Below are 23,170 nucleotides of genomic sequence, written 5' to 3' on the forward strand. Positions count from 1 at the left end.
AAATATTTGTTCCTTAATGATGAGATAAATTGAGAAAACAAGATTAACTGTTAAATAAATTTGTTTGTAAATAAAAATATCATGTTTTATTACATTGTATTTTTTTTTTAAATAAAAATTTACATCAGATGTTCGAAAATAAATGAAGCAAACATTTTCCCATTATTGTTTACCTGCCATCGAAATGCAGTTTTTTGTTTTAATAATTTCTAAGTTGGTAACGCACGAATAACAGCTGATCAACAATGGTATTCTGTACTGTTACGTTAGAACTGTGTATTAGTGGTGTTTTGCAAGCTACAGCAGGAGATCGGGTTCTGTGAATCGTGTTATTAAATGCAATTTTTCTGTGAGTTATAATTCGATTGTTTATTCAGTGAAAAAATGCCTTACTTATTTACATCAGAGGAATACGCTGATATGGTTTTTATTTTGGGTTACTGTAATGGTAATGCTAGAGCTGCTGTAGAAGAATATGAACTACGTTACTCTTATAGGAGGATTCCAGATACCAAAACAATTTCAGGAACTTTTCGTACTCTTCGGGAAACAGGATCACTACCAAATACTAGAACCAATTATGAACGAGCTGTCCAACTTGATGATGATATTGTTATTAATGCTGTTTTCATCGCAGTCCAGGTGTAAGTACACGACGTATTTCTAGGCGGATAGGAGTTTCGCAGTCAACGGTGTGGAGGTCACTTAATCGAAACAAATTTTATCCGTTTCATAAACAAAAGGTTCAACATCTACAGCTAGGGGATGGTCCGCTTCGCTTGGAGTTTTGCAACTTTTTGAATATTAATAATCAACTCTACAAGCGTATTTTGTTTACGGATGAGGCACAATTCACTCGGGATGGTGTCAATAACGTGCACAATGAACACTCATGGGCAGAAGAAAATCCACATGAGGTAGTGGAACAGAACTTTCAACACCGATTTAGCGTCAATGTCTGGTGTGGCCTTTTGCACAATCGGCTGATTGAACCTTTCATATTACCTGGACGCCTAAATGCTGAGTTCTATTTGCATTTCCTTCAAGAAGAGTTGCCGCAGCTGTTAGAGAATGTTCCTTTACATCTCAGACAAAATTATTTTGTACTTCCAGCATGACGGAGCACCTCCCCACTTTTCACGTGCCGTTTCTGCTTACTTAAATCATCAATTTCCTGGACACTGGATTGGTCGTGGAGGGCCTCACCCTTGGCCACCAAGATCACCAGATCTATCTCCACTGGATTATTGCATCTGGGGATGGATGAAAGACATTGTATACAAGACAAAAGTGAATTCTCGTGATGAATTAATTGCCCGTATTATGGATTCGGCTGTGCAGATACAGGGAAGTCCTGAAAAATTAAGAAACGCAACAAAAGCAATACACGTGCTGCAAAATGTATTGATAATGATGGCCTCATTTTCGAACATCTATTATAAAAAGGTGCGTACGGTTGGCCCAACCTGATTAATTTTGCTTAAAACTAGTAATGTATTATACTGAATAAAATCGATTTTTTGTACTTATTTCTGTTTTATTTTAGACTTTGATTATATAAATTTTCTCAGAATTAAATTCTTTACAATTAATGTTTGTTGATTTTATGTATTTATTACCAATTTAACAAAGTTATTGTACATGAAAGTTTAAGAAACGTGTGCATGAATGTGGAACAACTGTTCCTCTGACAATGCATTTCTTATGTACAACACAGAGCATCCCTTTTACTACTAGAAACATTTCTTCTAACTAGGACGGTAACTTTTCCACAAAGTTTCTCTCTCATTTTCAATTTATGAACCATACTTGTATTTTTGCATGTTAGATTCTGAAGATGCTTTCAAGGTTTATCCATCATGCAATCGTCGAAACAATATTATTAACCTAATATATATTAAATTTATTAAAAATAATATTACTGTTTAAAATAACTAAGAATATGTTTATGTATAATTACCTTTTTTAAATATATTGAATTATTTTTTATATTAAATAAATTCAGATTTTATTTATTTTTACCTGCACAGCAAATCTGAACGATTAACACATATTTACTTAGTTCATCAAATGTTAATGTATATGTTTTTTCAAAAATCAATTGTTCTTGTTTGTTTTATGCAATAATCTACTAGAATATGACTTCCCAGTTCTTCGAAGCAAGTCTAACAGGTTATTTCATTTGTTCAGTTTAGATCCTGGAACGAATGGATTCTAGATTTTGGCCTTACATACCTCTGGTCACTTATATATTCTAATAAAGATAAGATATGAAATAAATGATTTTTTTAACATTCTATATGAATACCTAATGTTCAAAAATATAACAAACGAGTATAACATATCCATAAATTTGATGACCAGGTTACAAAACTTTATTGTAACTTACAATTCGGCATTGCATTCGTCCGTAATAAGGGCTAAAAATGTATGATTTTAAAGTTATCGTTGTGTATGTTTATCGTTCTCAACTGTTTACAATTCAGAAATAAATCATTTTAAATTTTTTTGTAAATGTACATATCTGGAGGAATTTGACTAGAATGGACTACATATACAAATTTAAATAAATTTTTAAAAGTGTTATTGTGTAGTAGAAATGCTTGGTCATTTGTGGTTAGTATTCATATAATTCCATGAAAACATAAAAATGACATTGTATACGCTTTTCTAATCAGAACTAGTTTATACTAAAACAAAGCTTGAATAGAATTAAAACTAATTTAGGCAAAATTTCAGTACCTGACATCATTGTCGTATGTTTATGATATCAACATCATCATGTCAGTACATACTGTTTATGATACCACCAAAAATAAAATGCCTAGTTATTATATTGGTTACCATACATTTTATTATAAAGTAAAATGTACTTGTTTCAAAAATGCTTAGAATATTCATATATGTCATCTGCACTTAATGAAATGTTAACTTGCACTGTCTTATTAATTGGATTTTACTGTGATACTCAACGATGGTGTATTGCAATTTCATGCTTCAAAGTAAATTACCTATTTAATTCATATTGCAATATTGGAAACAATATTGATAGTTACGGTTGTCGTCTCAAGTCATCGTAAACAAATTGAATTCAGACGGTTCATAAAATTAAGCGCCCGGATTGAAAAGAGATTACTTATATTTCTCAAGAAAATTAAAATCTTATAGAACGCTATATGCATATCAATATACCAATTATTTGATAAATACTTTTATTATGCTACATTAAATATAATGATTTTGAATGCATTAAAACTCAATAAGCAATATTCTTCATTCCAGAACACTACCATAATGAGTGATCACTTTAAAGCCTGCTCAATTAGGTTCCTTTTAAACCTTATTTCTAATTTAGTAATTATCACTTAACACATCATCTCCGATTTAGTCTCCTAAAGTTTGTACTTGACATAGAACATTTATAATAGGCTTGATGAAAGAAGAAGTGATTTCGTGAACTATATTAAATTGTTAGCGCTTTGTTGTATGTGAACGAAATATAAAATACCAACTATGTTTTTGTGCTGTAACATAAAAAAAGAATTATATTTTCTCAGTGCGTTTGTTTAGAGACTCACCAGCTCTCGACCTACAAATCAGAACAATTGCAATGTAATTCACAGTTAAGAAACTGTAACATTCAGTTAACATACTATTTTCTCACTGCAGTTATACAAAATTTTATTTTATTCATTCAAATTAAGACAAAATACATTTAACCGTAAGTAAATCATCATTTCAACTCAAATTTCTTACCTATTATCATCTGAGAAGCGTATATGATACACAAAAGATTAATACAAGTTTTGTAATCATAGCAGTAATTTAAAAAAGATCATGCATAATGGCAACCTGCTTAAGCTGTGAACAAAATAAAAGAAAAGTTTACGATAATTTGAACGGATTGATGAAGAGAGATTTTGTTAAGTGATGGGAGGTGTCGTCATAAAAGCAAAATTATACATATATACAAAATATATAAACTTTCAAATTTTAAATGTAGCATATTTATGATATTAATGATTTAATGAGTTTCAAAATTTCATTTGAACATCAATAATGGACTATGTACATAAATAATGAATTAAGAATAAGTCATCGAGCTATTTTCACCTTTAATACACCATTTTAAGTATACTATACCGTAATAAAACTACGTGGAAGAGTTAAAGTTTACGTAAAAATTTATATAATGAAGAAAAGTGAAAGCATGCAATAAAGTATTTTTTTATATATAGATTTATCAGATTTTATAATTTAAAATATTCAAATTAAAGCTTTGGCTAAAAATTTGTGTTTTATTTCATCTTTCAGAGGTTAGTAGGAAAAACAAGCTATAATTAAGTGACGTAAGCTTTGTAACACAATATCTTTCTTCCGATACATTGCGAACGTAGTTTTCTGTTTCTGTTCCCTTCTACAAACATAAGCAGATTATTTATGGTGGTTATGGTGTAAGATGAGGTAATTCAGATACAATATTTTATTACTTACATTTGTGTATATTTACAACTTCATTTCTTTAATATAAACTAACATTTCTGTGTTAGATTAATTATAGATTATATTTGGATTCTTTATGTGCATAACGTGAGGAGGTATGAAAAGAATATATTACCACAGTTTAGAAAAACAAGGGAAGAGAGAGAAAAACATAAATTTTATTTAATACTGATTTCGTCAAAAACAAAGATCGCACTATTTACGGTTTTATTTAATTTACATACTCGTATTTCAGATTGTCATTTTTTAAACTTATCCAATGATATTATTGATCTATTAAGATCCCAACGACAACTTGCCTTATTCGTAAAAAAAATATAAAATTAAAGTTAATAAAGGCTTAGAGACACATGTATTAAAGAAATATTAAGGCAACGATCTTACTAAATAATAAACACTCCATTATATGTTTTATCCTTTATTAAAATTAGTTACAAAAGTTAACGAAGACAAAGAAATGTATTTTTTGAAGAGCTATGGAAGCATCTAGTTAAGTTTGTTTTCAGTAAATATTAGATAATATAAACCTAACTTTTTGTTGTTAATTCTCATCGTATTTAGATATGAATAATGTATGTGTGGAAAATCTTGCCCACCTCTGAGACCCGAGGCACGTGATCTGTATTTGGTTTGGTCCTTCACAGAGTTACAAAGTGTACCTGGATCTTTATTTACATAGAGATTATTATCATTGTGGCAAATGAGTAGCAAAGCCTAAAATACAAACTGCTGCAGACATATTTGGAGAGATTAAATTTACATGTCAGCTTGACGTCAAAGATATTTTTTATGAATGAAGCTAAATATGATTGTTAATAATATACAAAAAACAATCTAAAATAACAGTAGTGATATGCAAACCGTTCAGTACTGTTACGTCTTTCCAATTAGGCTACTGTAGAAGAAAGAGAGACAAACTTTATCCATTTCAAACCCGGTATGTTTTTCACCCTCAGCAATATCCCTAATTGGAGCTCTATTATGTGCCCTCTGAAAAATCGAGACCTGGTATTGTAAAATCGTGTCAATCCATCTCTCCCCTAATACATTCCTAGCTACGAGAATCAATATCGTCTCAGTCAAACTTCGTTGGTGTCATGAATACAATCCTTTACTGTAAAACAACTGAAAAAGAATTTTTACATAACTCAAATTTTGTAACGTTCCAAAATAGCTGTGGTTGAAACTCGTTAAAATTTTCAATCATGCTTCTATATTTTGTCGTTGTGTAAAGCGTCAATGTTCGACCGTCTGTGTATTCGACTGTCCGAAGTTTAGTATGTCAATTGTTTTCCTACCCCTTCAAATTGAATAACCCTTCCGGCATAAATGTAGAGTATTTATGGCTGTTAACGTGAAATATCGGGATGCTAAAATATTTTTAGGGAACTGACAGTGACTTATTAGGGACAATACAGGGCTGTCTGCCTGTCCGTCAGTGTCATTCCATGGTATTAAGGGTTACGATCCCTACCCCTTAACATGAAACACTCTTTCCTTGTGCCGTAAAGAGAAGACAATGTACGGTCATTAACATAAAATATTAGATTAAAGACTCATTATTTAGCACAAAACTTCGCAATCATATCTTTTTCTGCTAGTCTATCCGTTTGTCTCTCCATACCTCCTTCTGTACGGTATATTTTCTTAATCTTAAACATAAAGAAAGTTCATGATATTCCAATTAACGAACAAATCTTTCTATAGTTTCAGCTATAATAGCATAAATCCACCTAGTTCATAACGAGGAATTGAGAAGGAAGGAAATTAATAATAATAAAGAATAATAGCCAGCGTATTTTTATTCAGTTTTATTAAGTGCCATCGTTCAGTTATCAGATGACATTATGAGCACATAAAGTGATGACATTATCACTGAATAATGGCAAATGTCCTGAACATCCTATTTTCTTCACAACCCTTTCATTCTCAAATATAAACATCAAACAAAATATGTATTCAGTTGTTATTAATACGACTAATACATTGAATAGCATAGTTAGCAAATAATTTTGAAAAATAACTATTCTTGCCAGGCACTCAGTATAACTCAGACTTCTTCCAGATGAAAATATTTCAAAATTAATTGACTCTTCGTGTAAATTATATCAAAACAATGTGAGACCGGAGGCGTAATTAAATCTGAAAACACAGTTTTAGTTGTTTCCTCTTGAATAAAAATGTTATTTATTAACCTTTACGTACCAAATAAATTGGTATGAAATATATTTTGAATAACGACAGTACTTTCTTTGCATGATTGACAATAAAATAAATAAGTAATTTTATTTAGGAGTTAAAAAACACTAAAAACAAAATATATTCAAATATGCAATACATTAAGTGTAAAAAAAATTTACTATGAATTTTGTGAATTCCATTTAACCGGTAACATTTAAAAAATGTTTGTGGACATGTTAGCCTAAAATAACACCCCACTCAGATAGAATTATAAAACTATTGTCGCAGAGAGGGGTTGTTTCATGAATTTACAAATTAAGTTACACTTACAGTTTGTATATATTTTTACGTAATCAAACAGTTTTATGTATGTTCAAAGTGTTCGAAATGATTTGTAAATTAGTTTCTAGTTAAAAGAAATCGTTTTTTACCGTCTTACTTAGAAGCTTTATTTCATTAATCTATCATTAATCTACTATTATACATTATTTCAATAATTTTAAAATATAACTAAGATTTATATCGCTATTGACGTCATTTATTTACAGATTTTATTTACTTTTTATATCTGTTTTCCTAAGAAATATTAACCCAGTATCAAAATATGATGTGGTTAACATTATCTTGAATAGCTTACAATATTATATTCATTTTAAGAGAACTATTTGTGTACTGTATTACAAAGACAAAATATTAGAGATCAGATTTAGATCTATAGACATCGTATGACGCTCGTAAGTTCAATTTTGTTCCGGCGTCATATTTCTCAAAATAAAACATACATTTTGAAAATATAGAGAACATTATTTTTAATTGAATTTAGTTTAATAGTACCATTATTATTTTAATACATAACAAAATTGTAATTTCTAAAACATTTTCACTGGTTTTTACAATATTATAATAAAAAATATGTTATGGTAAAAAATCCAATAATATTCTCTTTTAGATAATTTAGAGTTTACTTTCAAATTATTACGTAATTATCATGTAATTGATGATATTATTGTAATCCTTATTGACGTATTTCATGAAATATCATATAATATTAATTGGTATTATTGTACTCCTTATTAATGTTTAAAGAATTTATAGAATAGGCAGATTAATCCACAACACCACAATGTATATTAATATCAGCAGTGACCAAAGTATATAATATATTTAAAACTTTACACACACGTGTGTATGTATGTGTGTGTGTGTGTGTGTGTGTGTGTGTGTGTGTGTGTGTGTGTGTGTGTGTGTGTGTGTGTGTGTGTGTGTGTGTGTGTGTGTGTGTGTGTGTGTGTGTGTGTGTGTGTGTGTGTGTGTGTGTGTGTGTGTGTGTAATCATAATCAAATAAAGATACATAAGGCAAAATTATTACGTATAGGATTTTCACATCTCCTATCTTTGTAACTCTGGTGCATTTCATTAACACTAAGAGGACTTACTTCTGGCTGGCTTATTCTTGAATATTAAACAGCAAAACCCGATGTGCAACTTTCATCCGGACAACCACCTGAGTGGGCAGGAGTGACATATCACTAAACCGTAAAGTCGAGATATTAGGATTAAAAGGGAACGATGTCTAGGAGAATCTTTGTTGGAATTCAGTGATAAAGAAAAGTGCTAGTGTAAATATTTGGGTGTGGTATCACTTTTTTACTGGATAAAACCGAAAAATATGTCATTCTTTCTACCAATATGACATGACTGTTTTCTATTATTCCTCTTCATTGGACCTCGACAGCGGGTAATTTTGCCCTTAATGCTAATATTACCTCTTGTGAAAGCCCTAGGACTCTGCAAGTAAGCGCAAAGGTCCTTTTTGTACTACGGAAGGAGGGGTTTCTAAGCTTCTTGTCCAAGATGAATAAATAAACCTTTGAGTTTCAGTTGTTATGACTATAAATTAATATCTGACGAAAAATTCTATAAATGTGAGGTATGGTATTGTAATAAAAATGAAAGCTTTATTCACTAATGACGCTATGTTACATGATTTACTAATATAATAATGAACAATATTAAACATTTGGAATTAAATTTCTGGTACGTGTAGACATACAAGTCAATAAAACGTACATTTATTGAGTAGGTAAATATTCTACTTATGCTAAGGCAAATATTTTCTTTTAAGACATTGGTATATTATAAAAATAAAAGTATTTATATAATGATAATATATTAAATCTTTTCGCGAATTGGAGCATATACGTTATTGATAATAGTATATTTGCAGGATTGCTATGATACAGCCATCATATTGATTAAAATATATTCACAGCTGATTAACAAATGCTTGCGTAATTTACCTGTAGTATAACCATATCAAACGTGACAAACAAACATCAGTTATAATGTATCTTTCAAAATATAGTGTAAATTTCCAGGAATATTTTTGTATGGATTAACGGGATAAATATCTATGAAGGTTGAAGGTGGTAAAATTATTGAAGAGGTGTCAGGGGAGATAACGGTTCCAAGATGGATTGAAGAGGGAGGGTTAACTCAATATCTCACACGAGCACCTCGCGCTGTCATCAGCATATATGACGTGCAGTACAGCATTAATTCTGACAACATGCTTCTTAGTATTTTTCTAGTGAACACGGTATTAAACCACATATAGACTAAAAGGTCGCTCTGATCTATTTTATTTTTATTTAAACAAAAATTTAACTTATATATTTACATGTTATTATAATTTTTGACAATTTTAAATTATTAATAAATTATATAAATATATTAATTTACTAAATATATTATATTTACCATATAATATATTATATATAAAAAAACAATATATAAATTTGAATAAATAGTTTGCATTGTGTTTATTTTAAATTAATAAACACAACAATACCTAAAAATAAAAGTTTGAACGATATATTTGAGGTAAAACATTATTTTTTCAGGATGCAAGTTATCGGATTGCGTAACTGTGTTGGTAGAAATTGATTTTAAATCTTCAATCTGTAAACCGTATTTATGTAAATATAAATAATTTAAAGTACAGTAAGCTGTCAGTCAGTAAGTTTTTTGTTTTGCTAACTCACTTAGAGTCATCGACCTAGGCATATATTGTCTTTATATATACATTAATGTAGGTTCGCATAATGTATTAAACTTAACTGTTAGATTTAACACAATTACAACTTTGATAACTGTGTCAAACAGCGCTTTTATATAAGTAGCGTATACCTACTACAGGATCTCAAAATTTGCGAATCATTTTTATTTCACAGAAAATAGTTTACTTCTCTTCTTGAAAGCATTTAGTTATTTATTACTCTTGGAACTACTGTTAGCTACGTTGAAACTAGAAAAGGCATGTGATATTAGTTATCCTGTTTATCTCGTCTCGGGTGAACAGGTCGATGAAATGTAATATCGAACTGTAAGGTTTATGGAACATTTGTCCCAGTGTTGGGAATTTATTGTGGGATCATTTCAGAAAGCCGATATCAGACCCGCTTTCGGCATTAACTTTGAAGTTTATCTGAAAGCGGAATCTAGATGTGTTGCAATGTTACACAAACAATTTTTTCCAGTTCTTCAACAACACCGACGTCATATTAGAGGAGCGAGAGCGAATGTTTATTTTTAATATTACGGTGATAGAATTACATTTTTTTTTCGTAAAGGAAACAAATCTATCGCTTTTTGTTGTAAATAAGTTTGTGTGATTATATAATGCAGTTTATTTTTCCATACCTATCATGCTCGTTAAAATTAACTATTAAACTTCTTCTAAATACCCTGTTAAATAACTGCTAATACCAGCCTTTTAGCACTCTCCCTTGATTGATTCCACGTTCGCAAAATCTAAATGGTTTAGAATTTTTGTTATATATACAAAATAATAAAAATTAAATTTTCCATATTTTTTTTTAATTGTTAGTTTAAACATGTAGCAAAAGTACCACTTTCACAGTTACATATTTCGCAATTTTTGTACCTGTAAAATACTACTTTCGTCTGGTTACATATGTTTTCCTCCTAACCATATAAATATGCTTGTAAATAATAGTGTAATTATTCCCAAAAATTCTAATAATATTATAAATGTGAAAGTGCCTTTCTTTTATTTTGAAACATTAACTATTCAACTAAAAGTACTGACATATCACAAGGACATTTTTAGGGCTCCTGAGGTAAATGGAGTCCTATTCTTATTTCAAAACTCTCAGCTGGCTACGCCCCATTAGTCTTTAAAGCAGGAAAAAATCCCATCTAGGTCTCTAAAAGTTTCGTTATGTGAATTAAATTATCCTTTTAATATTTTTCAAATGTTCTGTGTAAACATTGTATTATGACAGCACGATCACGCGTTTCATTAATTTAACCAATATTTTAATTTTTCTTTTATTTATATATTGAAAGCATTACAAAAGCAGCAACCCGTCTTGTTTCATTAACGTAGAAACAACTTAAACTAATTCATTAATTTTGAACTTTAACTAATGAACTAAATTCGGAATGAATACATGTATTAAATTTGATTCCATGAAGCAAGAAAAACGGAGGGACTGGGCATTAGCTTGATTCCACAACATCCGTAACTACAATTCGAGGAATCAAGCGAGCGCAGAGTCCATGATTATATCAACTGGAATCACACAATAACAACACAATAATCGAAAATTTACGGCAAAAAAATCGTCGAAGGTTTAACGCATCCATTTTTTGCTGATGAAGTATACTATACTTATTAGATATAAAAATACTAATATAATTACTATACTGGATAGGGGAAATATTATGATATCGCGAAAATTGATTGGGAAGCTAGAAATTTACTTCTTTGAATGTATTATCTTTACATATGAATGAAAACTGTCATAATTTAAGTATTGTTAGTATTATTAATGTTCATTAAAATTTTTAATTTTGAAAAAGAAATACCCATAAAATTTAGAAAACGGTACGGCTTTCAATCCAAACTCATTATAAAATGTTGTGTAGCTCTGTTATTATTATTTTTCTGGAAAAAATACAAAATTCGAATTTTGTGCTAAACTGAAATAAGAATAACTCGCAATTTTTCTTAACGTTCCTTTTGGTCATGAACACCGAAAAGTGTGTAAATGCTATATAACTAATTCAATTTTTAAATACCCCTTAAGACACATTTCGTATTACAGCACATGTGCTTTCACTAAGAAAACTGTTGGCTTCAACTCTGGAGTTCCTGTACAATAATCGAAAATAGTTTAAGTGTTACTGGAATCATAGGAGCTACTTCAACAAATACACGGATAGCACATGCATAGAATTTTCAGGCGAAGCTGTGGGTTTGTGCTAGTGTAATCTATTTGGTCAGGCATTATTATGATGTCATGATCTACGTAATAGCTACTAGGAATAAAATTATAATTAGGGTTTTTTCTGATTTACCCCTTTATAAATTATCAAGATCTGAAATCCATTATAAACAACATGTATGGGTTTTACATATTAAACAACCAATTACTCTGCAAATACCAAAATTTCATGTTATATTATGGGATAATCCTTTAATGGCTTTTTCAATATTTGAGTATAGCATTTACAAAGGGAATCGTTAAATAATAATTTTTATTTAAATTTACCACTAAATAGCAGTTGATCTTAAAATATTATAGTTCAAGATGGGTGTCATAAAAGAAAGCTCTCTCTTTCTTTACTGAATACAATATATTTCGGTATCATATTCTATTTTTTTAGGTTTAAATTTACTTTGATAGTAGGACTTCATTATTACGTTTTAAGGCTCATGCTTTTGTTCATTGTGGTTTGTTTTATTCATCAATAAAATAGATGAAAAATTAGTATTTAAATCTCGTAGAACAATTAAAATTAATCCAATGAAATAAAAGTTATATTATTTATTGACGTAAAAGTGCATGGTTCATTAGTATCCTAGGATGTTATATCCTTTACAATATATAGGTTATGTTTTTAATCTTATTAATAAATTATATTTGTTGTATATAAACAATAAATTTTTTTGGGTGATTGAAATCCTTAATAATAGTTGCAGTAATAATTAAAACTAAACACTGAATAAATTTTGTAATAGTTAAATTAGATAAATAAGATACATTTAAATCGCTCTTTATTATACTAATATTTCGTTATCCATAATATTACCTCGTGCAAAAAATTAAAACACCTAAATCTAGTTAAATTACAAAATACATCTAACCAAAATCTTCAAAGTGTAGAATCAAAATGTCTTGTTACAATAATGAATATTTTATCAGATCTAGTAAATAAATAATACATAACATGCTATGACGCCAGATAAAAACAGGCATTCCCTTAATTTAAAATATATTCAGCAAGGAAATTTTATAAATAACAATTCCTTTAATTTTCATAGCTGATGCATAATTTATATCTTCGAAAAATAATTCTCTGTTGAGATAAAAAGACCAGGAATTGTGCTAGTAAAATGTATAAAGGCTCTTGGGTCCTATAACGTGAGTTGACTGATACGGATAATAAAGATGATTTTTGCCTTAGCAAATAGTTTATATGTAAAATGTATGAGTTATATATTTTATATACTCTCATACTTTTTTATTATTAACGTAACCAAATAGTATCTATTTAACAATATTACAGTTTGCTTCCTTGAATATCAGCCTAATTTTAATAGATTAGAAAGTTAAAATAACATAGTAGTAAGGCAATTTAATAGTCGATGATAGTATTTGATTTCAGTTCTAACTTGTAGTGTAGTACTCTTTCTTACCAAATTTCTTGTTATTTGGACACAGCAATTAAACCTAACTTGTTGAAAAATAATATAAAATATCTAAATAAATCTCTTTCATACGCAGACATTAAATTTTGCTTAAACCTTCATAGAAAACCTACATAGAGAAAAGAGTGTACTTCCATGATTGCATATGACCAATCATAGGATTTGACTCAGAGTAACTTTTGTGTGATTAACTATCTGTATATCTGCCCTCAGGGCATCTTGATAATGAAATATGTTAAACATTTAATGCATGAAACCTCAAATATTTCTAATGCACGTCACGTGGTATAGCGGCCCCCTACCTTGTACTATACCATAGAGTATAGAAAACACTTTTATAATATTTACATACTATTTCATACTATTCAAATTTTACCTCGTTATACATAGAAAGATATAGATTTGAAGCAACAGCCTCTTGAAAGTGTTAATGTTTTTAACTTAATCATAGGGCTGACGTCAGCTAAAACAAAATACAAGTATTAGTATCTAGAAATATTCAAAAATAAATGGTATAATAAATAAAATTAAGTTTATTTATAGAAAATTAAAATTGAATTTTAAAATTAAAAGCTATTCTATCCACACAATGGAGTATTTTGAAGTAAATACTGTGTTATATAAACATAAAAACTCGTTGGTATTCTCCTATGCAACTTGGCATGAATAATGTATTTGTTAGAAATCTTAGCCACCTCTGAGACCCGAGGTTTGCACGTGACCTGTATTAGGGTTGCCTCTCTACAGAGTAACAATGTCGACCAATCTATCTATTTCTATCAAGGTTTTCTTCACTCTTGTTATGATGAGGCAAAGTATAACATATGAACCTGAAGAATAGTTGGTTTCCATCCGATATGTCCCTGCATGTGTAATATAAATATTAAAAATTCATGATGAAGCTCAGATATACCTTTTTACTTAATTACGAGGTATAAAAAAAAATTATAATATCAATATTGTATATAGCACTCCAAGTGATTTGTCTAAACGTTAGAAATAATAGGGTTTATATTTTAGAAGACATTTTTGACAAGAACAATGCACATTTAAACACATTAATTTCCAAATTGAGGAAGATTGTTAATGTTAGAATAATGTGTTAATTTAACTAAATAGGCGGAGTAAAAAGTGGAAGAGTGGATTCTGTGTCATGCTTCAGCATTTGAAGCATCAATCTATTTATATATCATATAAAGTGTTGTGCGATGGTATATTCGCGAATAACGGCCAAGTGGAAATATACGCCTGCGCCTGACTCATTCATGAGAAAGGTACACTGTCTTCACAGCCATGGAAAGTTCTTTTTGACTGTAATAAAGAAATACGTGTTGAAAATCTGTGTTTACACCATGTTTTAGTTCTACACCAATTTCTTTAGATTTCTTAGATAATTTTTTATATTTTTCTTGCTACTAAAATTCATGCCTTCTAAACACTCATCAATAGCCTTACATAATTTTACGGAGTACCAAACATCTTATATCAGTTTCTTCGATTTCATGATTAGCTTTAAGCTTTTCCCTAAAATATATTGCTCGAATGTGCACATATTTTACTCTCGCAAGTTAAGGTCATCAGAAATGTCAGTGTTTGGCCTTTCTTAAATATTTATTTAATGCACAACTTCTTATTACAGCGCCAGTAGGAAGCGGATGTTGAACACTGTTACAAAGGTTGTATTAGACATTTTTAGATTTACTTTGTCTTCATGCATGTGGTGTGGGTATGATTCACAGTATTTTCCATATTGCAGAGAAAGCCGTGAAATCTGGATTCCAAAGACAAATGAAGAGGATATATAATATGCTCTTGAGGGTATTTGCAGTGGAGGAAAATTATCAGGTGTTTATCGAGATGGAAAAGATGTGCCATATAATTTATAATAGCTATCGCCTAAACAGACTACAAAATTATATATAATAACAGAATTATTTTAAAGAAAAAAATAATTAAAATACATACAGTAAATAAAGGTGTGCGTCGTTGAAGTCAGGCAACTTAAAAAATCTGCAGGAAACCTCCATTTCACACGCAGTTTATTTCTTAGTCTCCACAATATTACGAAATTGACCTTCATTATATGTCCCACTGACAAAGACCTGCAATTTTGTAAAAGGTCGCTAAACCGTTTCTTCCCGTAAATTTCTTATCTCAAATTGATCTCCGCTCGGTTTATTCTACACTTAATTTACTTTGCTACAATTATGAATTCCTTAATTGCTTTTAAATTAATATTAGTATCAGGTTAACGAAACTTTCTTGAACATTATTAAAGTCAAATTATAATGTTCAAGTTGAAAGTTCCTCCTGGAACAATCAGAACAACTGGAATTACATGAAATACTGTTCAATTTGAATGATATGATTCTAAACATAACAGCAAATGGTGCATTGTAAAGGAAACAGCTGACCGTAGGTGCAGCTAGGATAGAAGACTACTGCAAGATCCTGTCCTTACATGCAGCCCACCTGCCCGGCCATTAGTGGTGTGGTTTGGAAATCAAATTTAAGCCATCGGCCCCCAGGTTAAGTTTTAGAAGTAGCGTCTTATTCCTATCTTCGCTCAGTATAACGATATATTATTTACATGCATTTACTTTATTTACATATCATTGTAAATGTTAGTTTATTCAAAATGTGAACGGAAAACTGTAATTAGTTCTATATTATTTTGCTCAAAATCAATCGACTTCCTATATATCAGTCAAATTTGTATTTCTGATCAGTATATTGCTCCTGAGATAAATTACGAGAAGCATAGTATTAACGTTGCAATATTATCTATTTCTGTCGAACATGTATATCTTTTAATATTTCGAGTTAAATTCCAATCCAGCGTATTCAATTTACATCATTAATATGACAAAATGATATAGTTGTACTAATATTTTATATGAAAAAAATAAATATTATTGAAGTTCTCACAAATGTACGCATGAAATATTTTAAAGAGATTTCCAAAGAAATTTATACTAACGAACATGCATGTTTGTTATCTCTAAGTTTGTAAATTGAAAGTAATAATATCACGTCTACTTATCTACCTTAGAATAATTTAAAGTAATATTTAAACCTGATTTTTCAGAAACCTGAAGTCGAACAACAAACGTTTTTATAACCATCAATAACATAATTTGAAGTCCAATATATTTGAATTATTGATTTCTATGGTTTTAGTAACTTTATTGCTAATATAGTGGTATCAGAGAGTAGCTCCGACACCTAAATCTATACATCTTAGTTAGAGAGTACTTAACATACTACTGTATGTAACTTAACGTAGCATAATACTAACACCGTAAACGTACTTTGAGCAAACACCAATCAATTTGGTCACTAACCGCGACGGAATATAAAGCTATGTGGATAAGACGATCAATTTAGTGGATTCATTTCAATACCAAACTAAATGGTCCGTAAGAGACGTAGAATTGATGCGCGCCTTTAGAACCATATTTATTTGATTACACTAGGATTTCGACTTACAAAGAATCTCGAAACAGACTTCAATTGAGTTTTAATCTCATTTAACCTTAGGGTTTTCTATAGACAAGTAAAATGGAAATAATCATAGAAAAAAGAAATTGCTGCAGCCCCCTGACAGATAAAATATATAATCTGCAAGCCTTTTTACTGAGAGACTTTAATGATGCTAGGTAAAATCCCATGGAGAGTCATGCACTTTCATCTTAATAGATATTCCTCGAAGAGTCATGTAAAGTTTAATATCTACAGGTTCGTTCGCTTTTAAGATATCTTGCGGATACAGGCAGAAATGAAATCTTTCTATTACCTCCAGTGTAGAATTATTGCCAATTAATAGCAATATCAACTCATTGAATCTGAATCTATGAAATGTACATATTTTAAGGAAGTATGTATAGATTTTATGTATGTATTAAAATTTTTTTTAGAAATTGAAACAAATGGATTAGCTAAACTGTATCTAAGGGTGAAATTTAAAACACTAATATCTAATTAAATCACTCAAATTGTACAAGATAGCAGAGAGCAATGTTGAACTCTATGGTTTATGTGATCTGAAGGCCATTATTTGGAATTTATTATCTGATCATTTCTCAGATTCTAAACCTGAATAGTATTCAAAATTAAAACCTAAAAACTTTTCCGAGTGGTAACGTTAAGTTTTACCATGACTGGAACATCCATCAAAACATCATTAAATCACTAGTAGTGCTAAGCTAATCTTGATTCACAAACTTGTCAATTACCATACACGTACAATTTACATAAAATATTTACCTCATTGTAACACCTTATTATCTTAACTTTGGACAACTATTAATTTATTAGTCAACAAATACTATACGTATAAAATATTTTTTAATAATACTAGTATTGTTGATTATTAATTAACATGCTTGTATTAAAAAACCTTTCTTTTTCGAATTTATTTACATTCATTCCTAAATAGAAAATTTTTATCACATTTCTTATTTATTATATGGAGAATTTGTACCAAATTCTAATATATTGCTGAATTCTAAAACTAATTATTCAAGTATAATTATAAGTTTAATTACGTGTTACTTCTATCAGAATTAAATGTACATATTTATTATAGTGGTTGTTTTTATTAAGTCATCAAATCCAATAATTAAGTAGTTGGTAAAAAAATCTATCCTCCGTATTTTAATATGTTCTGTATAATTACAAAAATATTATTGCGGCTTCTTATTATACGTAGTACACCAGTTTGTTAGTATTGTTTATATCAAATATAGAAACCAATGTTAATAAAAATAAAACAATAAATATTATAAACAATGTCATGCTTTAGAAATATCATTATCAAAAAAAAAGCCAGCAGACTGTAACCTAGGAAATAACACTCAAAAGTAAGGAAGTAAATATTTTATTAAATCAAATAATTCATTAAAGGAAACTAAAGAAACCTATCACTACTGAAGTATGTAAAGTTAAAGTAGAGACCATGGTGGATGTGAAGAACCTGTAAGAGTTTTGCAAATATTCCAAGCTTTTATTTCTATACAAATTCACGTTTATAACTGAAAGTACTGGTTGATAAGTAGCGAAGCATAATATAGTTTAGGGAGCTTGGGAAAGTTTTTTATTTGTATGTCTATTTACACATTGTCTAGGTAACTAACTGAATAATATGTAGACTTCATATTTCGCTTTACGTTTTATCTCTATATAAGTAACCTCTAAGTCGATACTTATGCATTTTAATAAATGGGTGTTCGCTGAGTATTAACATAAATTTTAACTTTGATTTCATGGTCCACTCTCTGTTTTTTTCGTATAAATAAACACGATTATCGTTTATACCGTAATTTCATACTGATTATAAAATTATTACTGTCCATAAGACGTACCTTTATTTCAACACGAAAAACCAAGTAAATTAAACGTAACAGAGAGTTAGCTAACGCAATTCCCATGTTTCCCAAATGAGTTAATAATATACAAATTATAATAGATAATATCTAATAATTTATATATGAGTACCGTGACATGTATTCTTCTCCGAAAAGGAGTCAATCAATAAATTAGTTTTTTATATTACACACTTTCATATTTCAATCTAACGTAGAAACAACATTAAGCTTCTGTCATCACAGCCCTATGTCTTCTCTAATAGGAAACTCGTGTCATTACGTAACTCGGTTATTATATTTCCCTTGCTTGCTCCCTTTTTGACCAGCTCGTTAAGCATAATTACTACAAGGTTGTGGAAATCAGAAGTTATGATTGAGTCGCTGTTCGTATGACCAATTCTAATTCGTTTTATTCAAAAACATAAAAAGTGTTTTTATAATTGAATGGAATAAAATTTAAATAAAATAATCTAACGCATTGTAAATTATTGAGATGAGTCAAAAAGCCACAACTACATATAAATTGTACCTGCGATCGGTTATTTTTTTACTACTAACAATACTGAGAAGCACAAAAGCTTCATTATAACTTTATTACATTAAATTCTTCTATAATAAGCAAGCAAAAACACTTTAAATTGCACAGTCGTAACAGCTTGTGCCAGAACGTGTTTTAAAATTAACTGACCCTTCAGGCAAGTGCTATCAAAACTAGGAGAGAAGGGTGCGCAATTGAAATCGTGAAAAACAAGCAATTTCAATAATTTCCTCTTCGTCAAAGAATTATTCCTCATACCAGAACCCTATTTTTCTCTAATAATTACTCGTATATTGTAATAAAACTATTTACTACAAATAACAGCTATGTTTAGTTATATTAAATACATAAACTGTGGCACATAAATTATGACACCGTTTGATTTACACATTACATAATTAATTAAAATACTTTGCAAATGTTTACCTATAATAACATCCCAAACAAATATAAATTGAAAATTTGATGCTGGTAAGATGTAAACTAAATTAATACTTTTTTAGTCTATAATGCTTTCTTATACGTTTTTTATAGAAGTGTGATCTACTAACTGAAAAATTTAATGATCTTTAGATATCTTCATTACTAAACACTTAAAAATGTGCATTTTATATCCGTGAAAATCGCATTAGGGTTCAGTATTTATTATTTTATCATATTAAACCCTTTATTTCATATTATCAATAGATAAAAAAACACGATAAATAATTATAGTTCCTCAATTATATTACCTTTATCTTATTTATTCTTAGAATGATAGATATATAAAAATAGATGTTTTAGTAGAAAAATATTACAAATTAACCGATGATTACCTAAGGAATATGTATATATATATATATATATATATATATATATATATATATATATATATATATGTGTGTGTGTGTTGTGTGTGTCTGACAAAAATGAACGACGAATTCATACATCGAATCTCTGAAGATATAATGAAGTCACTTACTTTGCCATGTTACATTTGGATAAAATTGTTAAAAATGCGAGTCATATTTTCTATGGTTAATATAAAATCTGCCTATTATAATCCACCTCTTGACGGAATACCTGAGATATTTATTTATTTTGCACTTTTAGAGGACTAATTAATACAACACATTTGGTCTTGTGTCCCAGAATTCCAGTAAGAAAGGATAAATTTTGTATAAACTGTTACTTACACTCAAAAACTTATATTTAAATCAATTTGGTACTTCTATTTTGTGATATAATTTTCAATGAATAATTCTCCTTTTTTATTTTTAATTAAAATTAATAATTTTCAGATCATTCGTTTTTAAAAGTTCAAAATGCCGCTATTTTATTATGGAATGTGATAGTATTTATTATTGTTTTCCTTTCTTTAATTGACTGTCAAGATTCATGTTTTAGCTCCAGCGAGTTGCGATATGTGGTTAAAAAAAAAAAATCACTTATGGACATAGATACACTAAACAAAGCGAGATAGCACATGTGTTTGTAGGAACCTATAGCTTGTTTTTGTGTCTACTATTATATCCTAAAGTTGTGCCAATCTCTCGCGAAATACCAAAAATGAATTAAATTATATATGGCTTGATTAATTTTGTTAGCCTTTCAAAACCGATATTATTGTAAAAACGTTGGGCTTTCGCATTTCGCCAAGATTTAATCATTGACATAGTAACACTAACACATAGTAGTCTAATGAAGGTAGACATAGGCCTATACATCCTAAAATCCATGCAACCTTACCAATGCTTGTTATGCGACTCATTCATATGTTATACTTATACCTTCTTTATATTATCTTCTCTGTCTGTTTACATCTTTATGTCAACAAATTACCCCAAGAAAGAATTCACATTCTAGTAAATGGTACATTAAAGACGTCCACAAGTGTACATGGATATTCAATATATAGATTGAAAGCAACCTTTCGTCTTCTTCTTGTTCTTTCAATCATAGTGGTTATCTTTTACAAAGTAAAATTTGTTTAAAGCCTTTTTTAAATTAGATAACCCATTAAAATAAGTAATAATTTTAGACTTACGCATACAATGATATTTCTGTAAACTTTTAAATTCAATATGTACAAAATTTTAGTAACGTATATTGCAAATCGTTAATCTAACCCCAAATTTATTTCTAGCTGCATAGAAACGTGAAACTTCCGATAATGCAGTAGTCCTATGTTCATCTTACGTAAAAGAAACGGCGTGACAATAGCGATATATGGCCAGGTCGGTTAACACCAATATGGAACCCCTCGGTTTATGGTACGCCTGACCTATTATTGAGAATTTATAGTGAGATAATTTCTCACAGTCGATATCTGAACCACCTTTAGCATTGGTGTTTGAACTTCTTAGTGTACCGCAAGCGTCTTCTTATGTTCTTATGTTGCATTGTTCAATAAAAAAATTCAACTTGAAATCAATAATATATTGATTCTTGAAAATATTTTATCATAATATTACCTTATGATGGTTGAAAAATTTCTTCTTCTGAGTGTGCTTTTGTTAAATATATGAGACGTAATTTATATTAACAAAAAAAACTAATAAAACGGACAAAAATGTTTGAAAACACAAAACCCTGGCATATCTACTTTGTTTGTAATTAAAAGCTTTACTTGCGAATTTTTTTGATTACACTAAATGTATTAATTCAATTTAATTTGAAAACACTTGATAAAATATTATAACTTTCAGTATTCTGTGTTGGTTGTCATGGTTTATATTATTAATGTTCTTTTAACCCTATATCTACAACTCTTTCCTGAAATTTCCTGCAGGGGTTAGCCAGTGAAACGGGAAGATTTAAATAAGTAAATAATTCTTTAAGAAAATTAATTTTATTATTTAATGGTTCAAAATATAAAGAAAAAAGATAGCCATTTACTCTACAATAAGTGAAAAAATTTATTTTCGAATATAACACTTGTCATATGTCCTCAATTGGAATATATGCACTGCTGCAGCCGGGCCTGGAAGTTTCTCATGACATTTTGCAGCATATTGACTGGTATTCCTTCGATTTCGTCAAGAATTCCTTTTTTAGTGCAGGGATAGTTCTAGGTGGATCGTTCTAAAAAATCTTGTTTTTATGTAACCCTATAGAAACAAGTCACAGGCTGTCAAATCTGGAGAGCAAGGGGCCAAGGCATATCCCCGTTTCGGGAGATGGCGCCACCTTGAAACAAGCATTCATAGCAACTCTTGCAGTGTGGCTTGTTGCCTCATCTTGATGGAACATTGTGTGTTCATTTACTGGAAAACGGGAGAGCTGTGGCGTAAGAAAGTTCTGGATCATTGCAACGTAACGCACAGAGTTAACAGTCACAGCACTTTCATTGCTATCTTCAAAGAAAAATTGGCCTATGATTCCTCTAGCTGACATTGCGCACCAAACCATCACTTTTTCAGCATGAATAGGCGTTTCATGAAGTGCGCCAGGGTTTTCCTCAGACCAGTATCTGAAGTTTTGTTTATTAACAAAACCAGAGAGCTGGAAATGCGCCTCATCGGTCATTCACAAGTTGTTTACTTGGTCGACATTTTCTTGAAGTCTTCTGGCCATTTCCACAAAAAATTTTAATCGTTTCTGATGGTCAGTTGGTTTGAGAGATTGCACAATCTGTATTTTTTATGGGTGAAAATTTAAATCTTGATGAAGAATCCTGCTCACCGAAATGTTACTTAATCCAAGGCGTAGAGAATGTTATGTGGCAGTTTGGCGTGGACTTCTGAGCATTGCCTGTCGAACAGTAGCGATATTTTAAGGGGTTCTAACGGTTTTTGCACTAACACCTCTTTTTTTAGACGTTGATCCAGTTTGTTCAAGGTTGTTTATCCACGAACGAATTG

Source organism: Homalodisca vitripennis, chromosome 8, assembly GCF_021130785.1.
Source record: "Homalodisca vitripennis isolate AUS2020 chromosome 8, UT_GWSS_2.1, whole genome shotgun sequence".
Classification (NCBI taxonomy): domain Eukaryota; kingdom Metazoa; phylum Arthropoda; class Insecta; order Hemiptera; family Cicadellidae; genus Homalodisca; species Homalodisca vitripennis.